Raw genomic sequence first — 16,405 nt, 5'->3', positions numbered from 1 at the left:
AAAAATGAATTTCTTTATGTCGCAACTTTAATTTGTATTATCAATAAAACTGGACTGGTAGTACCTGAGTAATACATTGCTTCATATTGTAGAAAAACAAGGTAATGATCCATCCCATATATCACGCTAGATAAATGACATTCTGGTTAAGGAAAATTGCACGTATCAGCCACTATATTTATACCTTAAGTGGCTATAATGACAATATCTGAAAACTGAAAAGGCCTGTAGCTGCATTTACACCATACGTGCGACGAAAATGTATACAAACGAGAGAGAGAGAGAGAGAGAGAGGTCATACGGTATGGAGTCCGATAGAGTGATATTTATGTCATTGACTAAGCACTTACGGCAATGGAAAGCGTATGCAATAAACTTTGCCCTCTATGAAACACAGTGGTTCGCTCAATAAGTAGATACAACACAACACAAAATAGCTTATTTAAGTATTGCATCTTAGGGGCTTCAAGACTTCTGATATCATCTTCATGTACGAACAATAAAGTCTCTGATGGTTTGAAATCTGATCATGATCTCAATAAGGTGTTGTTGTTGTTGTTGTGGGGTTTAACGCCATTGTTCAGCACACGATAGGCTATACATGGTGGCCAGTAATAATGGTGGAGGAAAAACCCGGGAAAACCCCGGAAAGAACCACCGACCCACTAGAACCTACTGGCAAACTTTCTCACATACCCACATTGGCTGAATCCGATACTTGAACCGACGCAGACAGAGGTGAGATGGCAGTGATCCGTAACGGAGGGCTCTTTAGACCACTCGGCCACTCGGACCCCTATCTCAATAAGTGCAATTGTGTTTGAAACACATTATGGATAGTAGGTCGGTTCTCTTTGGTAACATTGTGCATTCATTTGATTTATTATAATAACTGTATGTGTACGACTCATAATTTTAAATGTAATTCTAATGATTTTATGTGTAATTCTATATCTTGAGTATTCATTGATCTTAATAATAAGTGTTGCGCCATTAGGGATCCAAGGCTATTGACCTCCTCTTGTAGTTCGAACACAGTACCCTTCAGCTCCCTAGCTTTGTAACAACACCCTCATCTCAGGGTTGACAGCTCCGCAATGGGTGGCCCGTATCTCTCTCTCTCTCTCTCTGAAGATTTGAAATTGACCATCACAAGATACAACCCAACAAGCAACATAACAACAACATAACAGCAATAAGTTTGCACACCACTTGCACTAAAGGGAGATAGTAGAAATTATAAATGTCAACATTTACATTTAATTAGAAGTTCTCAACAGGTAACCGTTTTTTAAACGCCCAGATAAACCAGGTATGACTTAGATCACATGAATTCTGTCAGACCAGAGGAGATATCATATACCGTCATGACATCAATACTCGATATGAACTTCGTGTGGTGGACAGCGTTCATTGTTTTCATGTTGAAAGCTCATTGCAACATCACAGTCTGTAAGTATAATTACATTTATTGCATTACAGGAACCCTTCATCGTAAACGTGGAATGTACGCACGTTGAAGCTTCACATATGCTTTCCTGGCCAGTAGGTCCCTCTCCTTCCCAACAGTTTTGTGACGGTTAGTCAACTAAAATGGTCTCTTTCACAGGCCGTAAAATGTTACAGGTTAGTTCATGGGCATTAAAATGACCTTGAAAATGACAACCCATGATCATTTTGTATGAATCCTTTCTGAAGTTGCCATCAACATATTTACTTTTTTCCTTTTCATCTAATCCTGCCTTGTTTGTTTTACGTGGCAATAACTGACGATTTTGCAAGAATATTTGATATCACAGTAAGTCAGAACTATCATCTACATACCCTCATATCCTCTTAGAATAATTCTGACACCTAGATTGCTTTCACATAGTACCTTTTGACAGTTTGGGATTTTATGCCAACATTTCAAACACGCTGATGAATTCATAACCCCTCTCAGTATATATTTTAATCGGCCTTTAATGCAAATTGATGACATAAACAGTTTAGTTACATGTAAGTAAAAAACATGTCAAAAATGCAGCTTTCTTAAATCTGGGATTAAACAGTTAAATAAAAATTGATATTTAGGATTTTGTCAGAAAATTGCAGTGTTTATTCTTCATGTTTTATTGAAGTAAAAACAATTCAATGTATGTTTCGCAAATACTTCTCAGAGGTATAGAAACAATTTAGAAAAATTAAAGGAAATTTGTTTAAAAATGAAAAAAGCATAATTATTAGGTCGCCATCTTTAACTTATAAGTTTGTCGTACATTGTTACTAAATACTCACCACGATATCAAAAGCCTGTGAGCTTATGGACCGTATATATCAAACTATTATACATGTTCGCGTGCTAAAATCCTATGTATGACTTCTGTTACGTTTTGTTGTTATTTTATTTTTATCCGTCTGCATGACACAAGTGAGATCTGCTTCTCCGGTAAGTCATTAGCATTTTTAGTTTGCGTGCATTCAAATGGCATTTTGGGTTAAATATTATCAACCTATGACTTATTTTTTATTTAAATTTTGTCATGCGGCCTTCATGCAATAACCCTTTTCCTGATCCAGCTCCCCTCCTCCAGAGCATTTTGTTGACGCGAAGATTGCCTCATGAGTTCACGTAGAAAACATTGCATCTTGTATTTTATGTCGAAGTTTGAAATACTCCATGCCATTTGCTGGGTTCTACAGGCATATATTTCAACTTACATGTATGTGGTCTACTTTACTAACTAAGGTTCTCTTGAGTTAGAGACGCGCATTATTGTGGATAGCCTGAATAAGGCTTTTTTACTTCACAATTTTCCACACACGATGTTTGTTATTTACTGAGGTTATTGGTGTGTGACCTTTGAGATAAACATGGGTAACACCTGGATTGAAGGGCATATCCCGATTTAAATTCTAACATTTTCTCTACAGTCAATATTACATGTATCAACCAAAAATACTGATAAGGAATGAGATATTAGGGGTTTGAATTTACTGACTGAGATGTTCAAAGATATTAGTTGTTTTAATTTACTTACCGAGTTGGGCTGAGACATTAAGGGCTTTAATCTACTTACTGACAGGGACTGAGCTATTAGAGGCTTTAATCTACTTACTAAGATGGAATGAGCTATTTGCAGCTTTAATCTACTTACTGAAATGTACCGAGCCATTAGAGGCTTTAATGTAATTAATGAGATGGACTGATCTATTAGAGGCTTTAATCTACTTACTGAGATGGACTGAGCTATTAGATTCTTTAATCAACTAACTGAGATGGACTGAGCTATTAGAGGCTTTAATCTACGTAATGAGATGGACTAAGCTATTAGAGGCTTTAATCTATTATTGAGATGGACTGAGCTATTAGAGGCTTTAATCTACTTACTGAGATGGACTGAGCTAATAGAGGCTTTAATCTACGTGGGGAGATGGACTGAGCTATTAGATTCTTTAATCAACTAACTGAGATGTACTGAGCTATTAGAGGCTTTACTCTACTTAATGAGATGGACTGAGCTATTAGAGGCCTTAATCTACTTACTGAGATGGACTGAGCTATTAGAGGCTTTAATCTACGTAATGAGATGGACTGAGGTATTAGAGGCTTTAATCTATTATTGAGATGGACTGAGCTATTAGAGGCTTTAATCTACTTACTGAGATGGACTGAGCTATTAGAGGCTTTAATCTACGTGCCGAGATGGACTTTGCTATTAGATTCTTTAATCAACTAACTGAGATGGACTGAGCTATTAGAGGCTTTAATCTACTTACTGAGATGGACTGAGCTATTGGAGGCTTTAATCTACTTACTGAGATGGACTGAGCTATTAGAGGCTTTAATCTACTTACTAAGATGGACTGCGCTATTAGAGGTTTTGATCTACGTACTGAGATGGACTGAGCTATTAGAGGCTTTAATCTACTTACTGAGATGGACTGAGCTATTAGAGGCTTTAATCTACGTAATGAGATGGACTGAGGTATTAGAGGCTTTAATCTATTATTGAGATGGACTGAGCTATTAGAGGCTTTAATCTACTTACTGAGATGGACTGAGCTATTAGAGGCTTTAATCTACGTGCCGAGATGGACTGAGCTATTAGATTCTTTAATCAACTAACTGAGATGGACTGAGCTATTAGAGGCTTTAATCTACTTACTGAGATGGACTGAGCTATTGGAGGCTTTAATCTACTTACTGAGATGGACTGAGCTATTAGAGGCTTTACTCTAGTTACTGAGATGGACTGAGCTATTAGAGGCTTTAATCTACTAACTGAGATGTACTGAGCTATTAGAGGCTTTAGTCTACGTACTGAGATGGACTGAGCTATTAGATGATTTAATCTACTTACTAAGATGGACTGAGATATAAGAGACTTTAATCTACGTACTGAGATGGACTAAGCAATTAGAGGCTTTAATCTACTTACTGAGATGGACTGATCTATTAGAGGCTTTAATCTACTTACTGAGATGGACTGAGCTTTTAGAGGCTTTAATCTACTAACTGAGATGAACTGAGCTTTTAGAGGCTTTAATTTACGTACTGAGATGGACTTAGCTATTAGATACTTTAATCTAACTGAGATCGTTAATGTGTATCTTTTCAGACTCAAAGTCAACAGTATTTTTAGTTTTAAAAATTCGGAAGGTTTTAAGTTTCCTCACATGCTTTCTCTGTTTATTTTCTTCTCTACTGTCACTCTTTGTTTCCAAATGGTCTGTTGGGACACCTTTACATATTTTAATCTAGGCTCTGAACTTCTGTAATAGATTCATTTATTAAATTTTGAAAAAGAATTTTTCTAAGTATATTTTATATGCCTAGTCAGTCCCAGAATGACCCCATAACATCATAACGTTGTTAGTTTTATAATTATTTATGTCGTCTAGTGACTATAATTTGTTGTTTCTGTTTAATAAATTTATCACTATTATCTAGAACGATGCATGTTTGAACCGGTTTTAACTTGGTGACTGTTTCAGAAATTTATCTTTCCCACCACGTTTTAATGATACAGTGATATGCATTTTAACCATATTACGCTCCATTTCTTCTTTTACTTGTCGATATCAGGGAGTTAAAGTTCAATACAATATCGTTTTATTTTGACAGCTTCTATTTCAAGCGACTAACATATGTCGGTTCCGTGCAGTTTCAATAGCGAGTCCTCTCTAAATTCCCAACCAGCATACAAGACCATAACCCTAAAACGGGCTATTGACATATCAGAGGAAACTCACACTATCACTCTTCATGCTCCATAGCTTTTATGTTTGTTTTTATCATTTATATGAAGTACAATTCTATATACACGGTTGAAACTATAGTCTTGAAACGCCAAATATGCATTGACCTTCGTCACCTACGTGTGCTCCCGTAATAGGTAAATCGTGGCTATTGTGATTTAATTTCTTTGCTGAAGTAGATGTGCAAAGTTTTTTTTTATCGTGTTCTGGGGAAGCAGGTCAGACAAACCATTAAAAACGGAAACCCAGTGGTTCATTCTTGGCACAGATCTTCACTATCTTTGTGATCAAACGTAGACGAAAACAAGTTAAGAAAATTTCACAAAAATGGGTCCGACGAAAAAGTAATACTAAAATGCGCATCTACATTAACCACATATACAATGTATATCCCACAACGTTTCCATATAATCATATCAGTGGAGTAGAAGCATTGGCGTTGATAACCTGTTAAAGAAATGTACCGAAGATTCGGTTAGAGTCAAAAGGTAAACCTTGTATGCGTATCTAGTCTACATAATTTAAATAAAGTCTGCCAAGCAGTCTGGGAAATTAAATAATGACAAACTCAATACCTTTAAAGAAAACAAATTTGTCTAACCTTTTTCGCAAAACTTCTTCAAGAATGATTCGTAGAAAGCAAGTAAAACCCATTTGCGCATCTTAACCAACCACGTGTCCCACCTACACACATTTAAGAACATCCTTCTAGCAGTTTACAAGAAGAGAAAGTGACAAGCTGGATCTTTAAATTGCCCATAAATATATATGTGTTCATTATGTATTTGCTGTTTAGTTCGTATGCATTTCTTCATCTCCTTGTTTTGGAAATGAGAACAAATTAGACTTTTTCTCAGCTGTCTTGCTCCACTGCTACAACTTCGTTTGTTTTTGAAGAAACCGCCATCACGTGATACTCGCCAGTCAACCCGTTTATGCAATGATGGACCCTCATTAATTGCTTTAAATGGCCACTTCTTGGCTCTCCACACTACATTTTGCTCTAGACTAAATAAACTGGGGCTACATTCATCATTACCTGTAAACAGAAGCAAAAAAAAGAAACGTTGTTTCAATGCTGGCCGGCTTAGAACAGGAAGACGAATTCCAGTTATCTCCCTTATGCCCTTTCCGGCTCAACAATTTAAAAATTCGACCGTTAATCTAGATAACCTAATTCAAATACCTATTAATTAGTCAACTTTTGTGTCAACGATCCAAGAGATACCTCTGCGTATTGCATTATTCAATGCCCAATCAGTAGGACCTCCGGAAAAGCGCACAGAAATAGTTAATTCTATAAACGACCAGAATATTGACGTCCTTTTCCTGACAGAAACATGGCTAAAAACGTCAGGCGATGAGCCCAAGTGTGCGGATCTAACAACCACTGGTTACTCCATCAAGTCGTTCCCCCGTAACTCTCGCGGAGGAGGAATTGCTGTCATCACAAAGAGCTCCCTGATTAAACGTCTTAACCACGCCACAACATTCAATTTCGACCACACATCGTTTGAACTAGTCCAAACCACACTCACACTGGAGCAAAGGTCAATCCATTTTTTCTGCCTATACCGCCTCCTCCTAGTAGAATAAAACAAGCTGACTCAATCTCTCTTTCTGGAGCAGTTTCCGAATCTCCTGGAGTATGGAAATTCGATAGGTGGAAACCTGATTATTTTTGGAGATTTCAACTTTCACTTTGACTGTCCCAGAAATCCAAATACATCAAAACTCATAGATTCTATTAATGTTTTCAACCTCAGTCAGTCTGTTAACCAACCCACCCATAAACATGGTCACATTTTAGACTGGATTCTTCATAGACCTGATGATAACATTCTACGGTCCTCCCTGGTATCCCATGAACTTGCGTCAGATCACCTCTGCATTATATGTGATCTTGACGTATCAGTCCCTAATCCTCCACCTTTATCTGCTACTAAGAGAAACCTCCGTATAATAAATAGAACCAATCTAATGCATGACATCCAAGCAAACCTAACAACCTGCTTCCCTCCTACAGCAGAACAACTCGATAACTGTCTGCGTTCATTTGCTCGACAAACATGCCCCAGCTACCAAGTGCAGAGTATCAATTCAAAAGTGTTCTCCATGGTACAGCAGTGTTATGGACCAGCTTCGCATTGCTAAAAGAAACCGCCGTAAAGCTGAGAGGCTTTGGCTTTCCACCAGACTCACGATTCATAAGCAAATCTATGAAGCCGCTAAGAAGAATGTCACAAATATAGTCCATGCAGCGAAATCAGCCCACTAAACTACTGAGATCATGGAAAGTTCCAGCTGCAAAGAGCTCTTCGAGATTACTAACAAGCTAATGTCAAGGAACAAATCTACACTACTTCCAGCTACCTTCTCTCCAGTCGACCTTCCCGACACGTTTGCAAATTTCTTCCGTAACAAAGTACATACCGTTAGAGATAAGCTTGACACCACAATTTCAATTGACTCATCGTCCCCATACAGTTGGGATACATACTTTGAGCGGCAAACATTCTCAGCATTTGAACCTGTCTCTATGGATTTTGTACGTACAATGCTGATGAAGAGTGCATCAAAGTCACGTGAACTTGATCCAATTCCAACATCACTGCTGCCTGAGTGCTTAGATCCAGTATTACCTTCACTAATTGATGTTATTAGTACCTCTCTCTCATCAAGGGAATTCCCATCATTTTTCAAACCTGCATTGTAAAGCCTCTGCTGAAGAAACCAACAAAGACCATAATGATTTAAAGAACTACCGCACAGTTTCTAATCTCCCATTCATATAAAAAATCTTAGAAAAGGTTGTTCTATCCAAGCTTGTATCTCATCTGAATTCAAAGTCTTTTTAGCAATGTAGAATCTGCATATCACCCTTTCCACAGTACTGAAACTACTCTTGTAAAAGTAGTTAATGACATTTTCTCTACTTTGGTTTGCGAAATGATTACAGTCTTCACCCTCCTTGATTTGTCTGCAGCATTTGACACAATGATATATTACATGTAACAAGCTGCAGATGAATGATGGTAAAACTGAGGCCATTCTGATCACAACATAAAGACTTTCTCATTCACATTCTTTACCTCAAACAATAAATATCAGCAACAGCAACGTTAAATTCACACAATCAGTATGAAACCTAGGTATTACTCTGGACAGTACTCTCACATTGCACAAACATGTCATGAACATATGCAAGGCTGCATATCTTAAGCTGAGACGCATCAGCTCCATTAGCAAATATGTTTCAGTTGATGCTTCTAAAACACTTGTGTGTTCATTAGTACATTCAATAATTTACTATTTTAACTCAATTCTGTCTGGTTCATCTCAATATCTACTCCAGAAACTTCAAAAAGTTCTGAACACAGCTGTTCGGATCATACTCAGAGTACCACGATCAGAGCACCCCTCCCCGCTCTGTACCCTACACTGGCTACCCATTCCATCCAGAATCAAACCACAAAATTTGTTCTTTGTGCTACATTTCACTGACGGACTCTAGTCCAACATACCTATCCGACCTCACCCATATGTATACACCAGCAAGATATTTACGCTCCTCTTCCGACGATCGTATACTCATTATTCCCACTATGAAAACAAAGTAATATGGACAGCGTTCTTTTGCATACCAGGGCCCAGCAACGTGGAATGAATTGCCCACTGAACTTAGACACAAAGACACAGTGATCCCATTCAAGAGTGCTCTCAAAACTCACTTATTCCGACTGCAAGAACAAACTTAAAGACCTAATAATGTTTCCTATCTTAAATATTCATATCATGTTTTTTTATGTTTTGTAATTGCATGGTGTTTGTTTTTGTAATCATAGCATTATATATGTTTTTTATGTTATAGGTATTTGCTAATGTTATAAAGCGCTTGAGCTTCTAAAGATTAGGCGCTATACAAAGTCCTCATTAATATTATTATCATTATTATTATTATTATTATTATTATTATTATTATTATCTACAAAAATACAATGGTATAACTAGTATCGGTTCAAAAGCGATGACAATATCAACTTATACATACGCCTTTGCTGACAAAGTTTTAGCTATACCAATCATCTATCTTCAAAAGTCGTAGCAAAATCCTAAAGGTAGTGTAAGAACAAGAAGCGACGATGAAAAGACCATAGGAAATAAGTAAAACTTTATATTTTCATATACACCAAACATCTATATAGGTTAAATGGTTTCAGTATAATCCTCCAAATGAACGGTGAGGCGGAACAACAGCAATAGTAATTCTCTAAATACCATATCATTAACAATTTTGCATTTCCACCAAAATTGTGTTGGATATACCTAGGCAACAAAAGTTTTATTCACACTTCCAATAGGCATAGAATGAACTGTTATAACATGCTTTGTCACCAAAGGACAGACAGATGGACAGACTGGGGTGTATGTGTGTGTGTCATTTGGATTTTTATCGTAGCTTTAACAATTTTTCAGTCATATCGCTACGATATCTGCATTGAAGCAGTGTAAAGTGTCATCAAGCACTGGGGTATTGGTGTGACTCGGCCGGGAATCGAACCCACGACCTCTCGCATCCGAGGCGGACGCTCTAACCACTAGGCCACCGGAGCTTTGCTTTATGCTTGGCATGGCTATAGTGGACTATAATATCTTATTGTGTACTGCCAATCTCAAAATAAAAATAAATCAGTTCTAATGGCCGTTGTTGTGTGGCTGGGGGTAAACGTATGTGTGTGACTATGCATTCTTCTGGCGACTGGTGAGGTGGAGTTATGCTGCTGCCCAAGCGCGGTTCTCCGCACTTTCACATGCCAGAAGTCGGATTCAGTCTCCGTACATCTGAGTTTGAACTGTGCAGTAAATATTGAAGCACTTCTTCCTGCTATATACAGTGGTCCCCCTAATCAACGGCCCCCTCCCAGACCAGCGGCCACCAACTCTTCACGATATTGAAATTAATGTTGGCCAAAGTTAATGTACCACTATGGTTATTATTATATCATTAACGCCGAAAATTACTGGTAACGAGGTCAGCAGACTTTTGATGTAGCTTTGAGCTTCTTGCAGCGGATTTTTAATAGATTGATGATTATGACCGGACGAAACTTTCAAGATCACAACATGGTCAGATAGGATCAATATAAATTTTATGGATTAGCACACACACACACACACACACACACACACACACACACACACACATAGCAATTAGCCTTGATCAAAATAGGGCACCTGACAAAGACCAAAGGAGTAACGTGACAGGACATGTATCAGTGCCTTTAGAAAGATGCTTTTCGTTTACAAAAGCTTCGTCAGCAAAATTAAATTGCAGTACTGCACAATTAGCATCATCAGAAAAAAAGTTGCAAAACTTCAAAATGTCATCAAGTAAACAATGAAATAATACTTTAGAAGAAAAAGGATACTTTATTCGACTTGCCGACAATGGGGAGAGTTCGCTTGCTCCAACATTTTGTTGGGAGACTCAGATAAGATGGCAAAGACACATAGAATATTCTGTAGCAGTAGGAAAATGGAGTAAACTGAAAGAGAATTATTTTAAATACAAAACAAGGTATTTAACAAGACTTAAATAACATTTTGAATGGTTTTCTAATGCGCATGCAAACAACACCCTACTCAAATTTCAAGCCAAAATAATAAGAACTATTAAGTTAGGTTACCTTGAAATAACTCTGTTTTATGACAAGAAGAACATTTTAATAATTAATGCTACTATACACACACACACACACACACAGATATATATATATATATATATATATATATATATATATATATATATATATATATATATATATATATATATATATATATATATATATATACACAGTACGAATCTCATCTCACAAATATACAACCCCTCTGGAAAGGCTAAAAGTAGCGTTTCATCAATGAAAATCTGTCGCAACAACAACAATAATAATAAAAACAACATCAAAGGTACCCACAAGTCTGTATTTGAATATCGTTGCAGGGATAGGTGAATATTGTTGCAGGGGTAGGTGAATATTGTTGCAGGGATAGGTGAATATTGTCACAGGGGTAGGTGAATATTGTTGCAGGGATAGGTGAATATCGTTTCATTGCCGGGGTAGGTGAATATGGTTGCAGGAGTCGGTAAATATCATTGATCGGGTAGGGTTACCAGAGAACAAAGTGAAATAAGTAACTTGGCGTTTTGGTAAGTATCTATCTTTTTTGTTTCAGTCATGTTTTCAATACCAATAAGATTATTTTGTTCTATAACATCTTTAGAGATAAAACATATTATACGTTTTAATGTATAAACGTATTTAACAACAAGTACAGACAAGGTTTTTCAATGATAATTAGGCCGTATACATTTTTCTAGGTAAACGTCTGCCGCACAGGAAGATCTTAAAAATAACTTAATTATAATGATGTCTTTCTGGGAAAACGCCATATTTTGTACTTCTTATGTGCAACAAATACATAAATAACTCTAAGTTTAAAAGACACGTGCTTGGCATTAAATCGAAAAGGATTTTTCCATACAACTGAAAATTGTTTCCAGAATATGTGCTTAAGCACCATAGAGCTGTGCCAAACCACTAAGGAGCAAAGCCTTTAGGGCAAAATTAGAAAAATATTAAGTTCTTATGTACATATTTATGGGCCGTAAAACGACAAAGGTACACATCTGAGTGTTTCCCGTAGGTACGTGTGTGTGTGTGTGTGTGTGTGTGTTGGAAATATGACAGAGACAAATTGTTCTCTAAACATATTCCAGAAACGCATATATTGTCAGAATGTACTGACTTTCTAGTTCATCTCAGTGGCTGAGTATTGAATTGGACATCTTGAATATAGATGAATTTACATATCACGATATTGGACTTTATGGATTGAAATGTTAAAAAATTAAGAGCTCATTCGGAAAGTCTCTATTTAGAAGAAATTTTGACAGATACTGTCAAAATAATATAGATTTTAGATATGTTATATAAACGTTCTTTCTAACTGTAATTTTAAACCTAATAGGTTGCTGAAGTTGTGCTTAAATAAGTTTTGGGACAAATTTGATGGATAAGAATATTGTAATTCTGCAGTAAAATCCCTCTGACCTTACATAAAAGGAAATAACTTGTAGAAAGCACAAATATGACTACACTTCATCAGAAACATTTCTCAACAGGTAATCTTTCATAAACGCCCCGAGAAACCAGGTAAGACTTGGTCGCATTGATGTGTCATACCAGAGAAGATATTGTATGCCGTCATGACATCAATACCCGACAGGAATCTTGTGTCGTGGATAGCATTCATTGTTTTTCGTTGATTTCTCATTGCCCTATCAGAGTAATTACATGTATTACATTATAGAAACTCTTCAAAGTAAATGTGAAATGTAGTCGTCTTGAAATTTCACGAATATATGTTCCTGGCCTGTAGGTCTCTCCCTTCTCTAATAGTTGTATGATTATTAGTCAGCTTAAATGGCATCTTTCACAGCCCGTAAAATGTTACAGATTCGCTATTTTAATATGATTATTAATCTGTTAAAATGGCCTCTTTCACAGCACGTACAATGTTAATATGATTGTTTATACCGAGACATTAGGGCTTTATTCTAATTACTGATATGGACTGAGATATTTTAGTAATTAATGAGACAGACTGGGATAAAAGGGTTTTAATCTGATTATTGAGATTATTAGTGCGCATCTTTTCCGACGCACTATCAAAACTTGTTAATTGGGCAAAGTCCGGGTAGGATTATTTTTTCCAAAATCCCGAAAGGTTTAAATTTCACACCACAATTTCTCGGTTTATTTTCCTCTATAATGTCACCCTCCTTTTTCCAAAAATGGTATGTGGTTTATATAGAAACATGTTGTTCTTCGGTCAAATATCATTTTATAAATATAAACCGTCACATACTTTTATCAAGAAAGGAATACCAATATATTCTTTATTTTGGGCTTTTTATGTTTTAACTTATTTCATATGTTTATTGAATGTTCTAGAAAAATCTATAAAAGATCTAGATCATATTGTGTCAGAACCAGAAGTACCCCATCATAAAATAACCAACACACATTGATTTATGACCATTTGGTCAATATCAAGGTGGTCTAAGTACCCCATCATAGAATAACCAACACACATTGATTCATCATACTTAGATCAATATCTATGTGGTCTAAATACCCCATCATAGAAATAACCAACACACATTGATTTATCACCCTTAGATCAATATCTATATGGTCCAGTTACTATAGTGTGATGGTTGTATTTAAGAAATTTATTAGTGCTATATAGTATCGGGCATGTATAAACCGGCATGAACCGGTTGAATGTTTCAGAAAGTTCTCGTATCGGGTACGAGTATATTTAAACCGTTTTATGACTTTCTGTTTCAACACTTTCAAGTACCAGGGTATGATTATATTTAAGCCGTTTTACGACTTTCTCTCATTGGGGTACGAGTATATTTCTACCGTTTTAAGACTTTCTGTTTTAATACTTGCAAAAATGCCAGTAAGAGGATGTTGAATCTGATTGCAAACTATGTGACGAACACATCTGTAGTTTTCAGGTCTATTTCTACATTTTCTTTGTATTATGTCCATACAAAAGTAAAGCTGCGAACAAAAATTTTTATGTAATGTGTAATGAAATCTCTAGTAGGTAGGATTTTGTATAGGTCCATTGTTACTTCATGTATCGAAATTAAATCCGTTCCACACTGGGTCTTGATTCAGGAGTTTCAAAACAATACTTTTTCAGCAATTGCTGTGTTACAAAATAAATCCACTGTTAAGCTAATGGCTTTGTGTTAGCATTTCATTGCATGCCACAACAAGGGAAAGTTGGCATCTTCGAACATGGTGACTGCGTTTAAAAATATCGACTGTCTTTAAAACTCATTTAAATTTTAGAAATTCCATCAAAAATCGACACTTTGAGGTTTTGAAAAGGATTAGAATAGTTTAATAACATTAAAACAGTACCTGTTGTATCACAATACGATTTAATAGTACAGCTCGGTAACCTTCTCCCCTCTGATCGTCCTCTTTATTTGATTTACGATATACTTCTAGGACAAGCCGAATGTGGATAGTTTCTACCTATGGTGACATTTTACCCTTGCTGAATTGTCCTATTTTATTAAAATTACTTTGTGAGCCTGGTGGATTAATGTTGGCTGATATTGACCACATAGGGATATGACTACTGTATACCTCCGGTTATCAGTCCACATAGTGACATTACAATACACAAATGATGCAAGCGATGGTAACTTTAGTGTTGTTTTAATTCATATCGATATACTCATCAGGCTTATTTCTTCACGTAATTTCTAACCATAACTTAACTTTTTGAATGATTTCATAAACAGTCCATATAAATGATATGTCCCACCTGTCTAAATTATTATCCCAAAGAATGATGCCCCCATACTTATTTGTAATTTCAAAGGATGTGAGTTTAAAGATAAATGAACACATCATAGTTTAGAAACTCTAACATATTAGACGCATTAAATGTTCCTGTGAAACAAAACTCATTTTTATATGCCATCAGTTTTACACATGACTCTCTTACACTAGTAAAAAAAAATATATCAGAACTTAAATTAGGCTTCCTAACTCCCTCAGTGCACTTTCTGGGGACATCCGTGTCTGTGCATGTCGGGATAGATTAGTAAATGAATGTATTCATGATTTTGGACATCCTCAAGGACAGTGCTGGATATTCTGGAAGAAATATTGTATACGTTTTGTTTTCGTCAATTAGTTTAAACATTTCTTGCAATCTGTTAGTCAGGTGAAAACAAAAGTTTTCATTTCTCGCAGTTAATCCGTCTACAAAATCATCGTCAACAACTTTTAATATGCTAATATCACCATCTCTACCAGTGATAAGAGTAGGATGGTGATTAAGAGTGGAGACGATTGAGTAATATTTAGGTCTTGATTCTCTAGTGTGCTACTGACAGAACTGTAGACCATAATTTCATCTTTGTCATGAATCTTATCTGTATTTCATCAACGAGGACGTGAGCATTATGGATACTATCTTTGCATAATCTTCTTTTAACCTTATATTTTAATATTCTTTCCTATTCTCCTTCTCCTATTCTTCCTAATTCTGTTCTGCTCCAATAATGGGTTTTACATCCTCTCGATCTATGTCACTGACATCAATATAGGGCAACAAATCACGTGATACTTCTGGATCATACTGCTGTTTGCAATATCTTCAGATTTCTTCATGTACGTGAGTACATTCAACGGCAGCAATTTAGGTAATAGTTCCTGAAATGCTTCAGATTTCTTTAATAGAGATGTTTACCAAGAAGTTTTCTTCTTTGACATTATTATAGACAATGTCATTCTTCTTCGTCATATGACAGAACAGGTAGGAACAAAATGTTTGTCTAGATACAAGTTCACTTGCTGAAATTTTGAATTTTCTATCAAAGCTGCTCTCTCGATAATTGGTATATTGTCCTTGGGCCGTTGTACTACAGTCAAACGTAAATCATAGCGATCCCATACATGTTTGTAATAAGTCCTGAAATTTGAAATGACCAGATTCAGAAGGTAGAGTTAGTTGAATGATGCATGTATGGACTTTTCCATTTAGGGTTTCTGACTCTTTCCAACATGTTTTTTTATAAGTAGTTATGCATTTTTAAAAAATAATATTACACTTCTGCTTCTAGTTGTCGATATCAGTCAGTTAAGGTTCGATACTATGTCGCTTAATTTTTCTAGCCTCTATTTAAATTGACCTATGTCTGCCCGCTTCAGCGCCGTTTGGGCTAACGCCATGTTTTCAACAGCAAGTACGCTCTGACCTCCCACACCAAGACCAGATATAAAAAACGAGGTGCTAAATATCAGAGGATCAATGCACAATCACCTTTCATGCTCTATGTTGTTCGTTTTTGTTTTCATCATTTATATAAAGTGCAGTTCTATACACACGGTTGAAACTATGGTCTTGAAAATAGATGTTTACGTAAACCGTTTTCACTTACGTTTGCACCCGTAATAGGTAAAGTGTTGTTCTTTATGACGTACTTCCCTTCCTTAAGTAGCTACGTTAAGTTTTTTTTACCATATCCTGGGGAAGCGGGCATAACATGCCATTTAAAACAGAA

Source organism: Sinohyriopsis cumingii, chromosome 6, assembly GCF_028554795.1.
Source record: "Sinohyriopsis cumingii isolate HCF-2022 chromosome 6, ASM2855479v2, whole genome shotgun sequence".
In the NCBI taxonomy this organism is placed as follows: Eukaryota; Metazoa; Mollusca; class Bivalvia; order Unionida; family Unionidae; genus Sinohyriopsis; species Sinohyriopsis cumingii.
The sequence above is the reverse complement of the archived record's forward strand: the minus strand, read 5'-3'. Positions refer to the sequence as shown.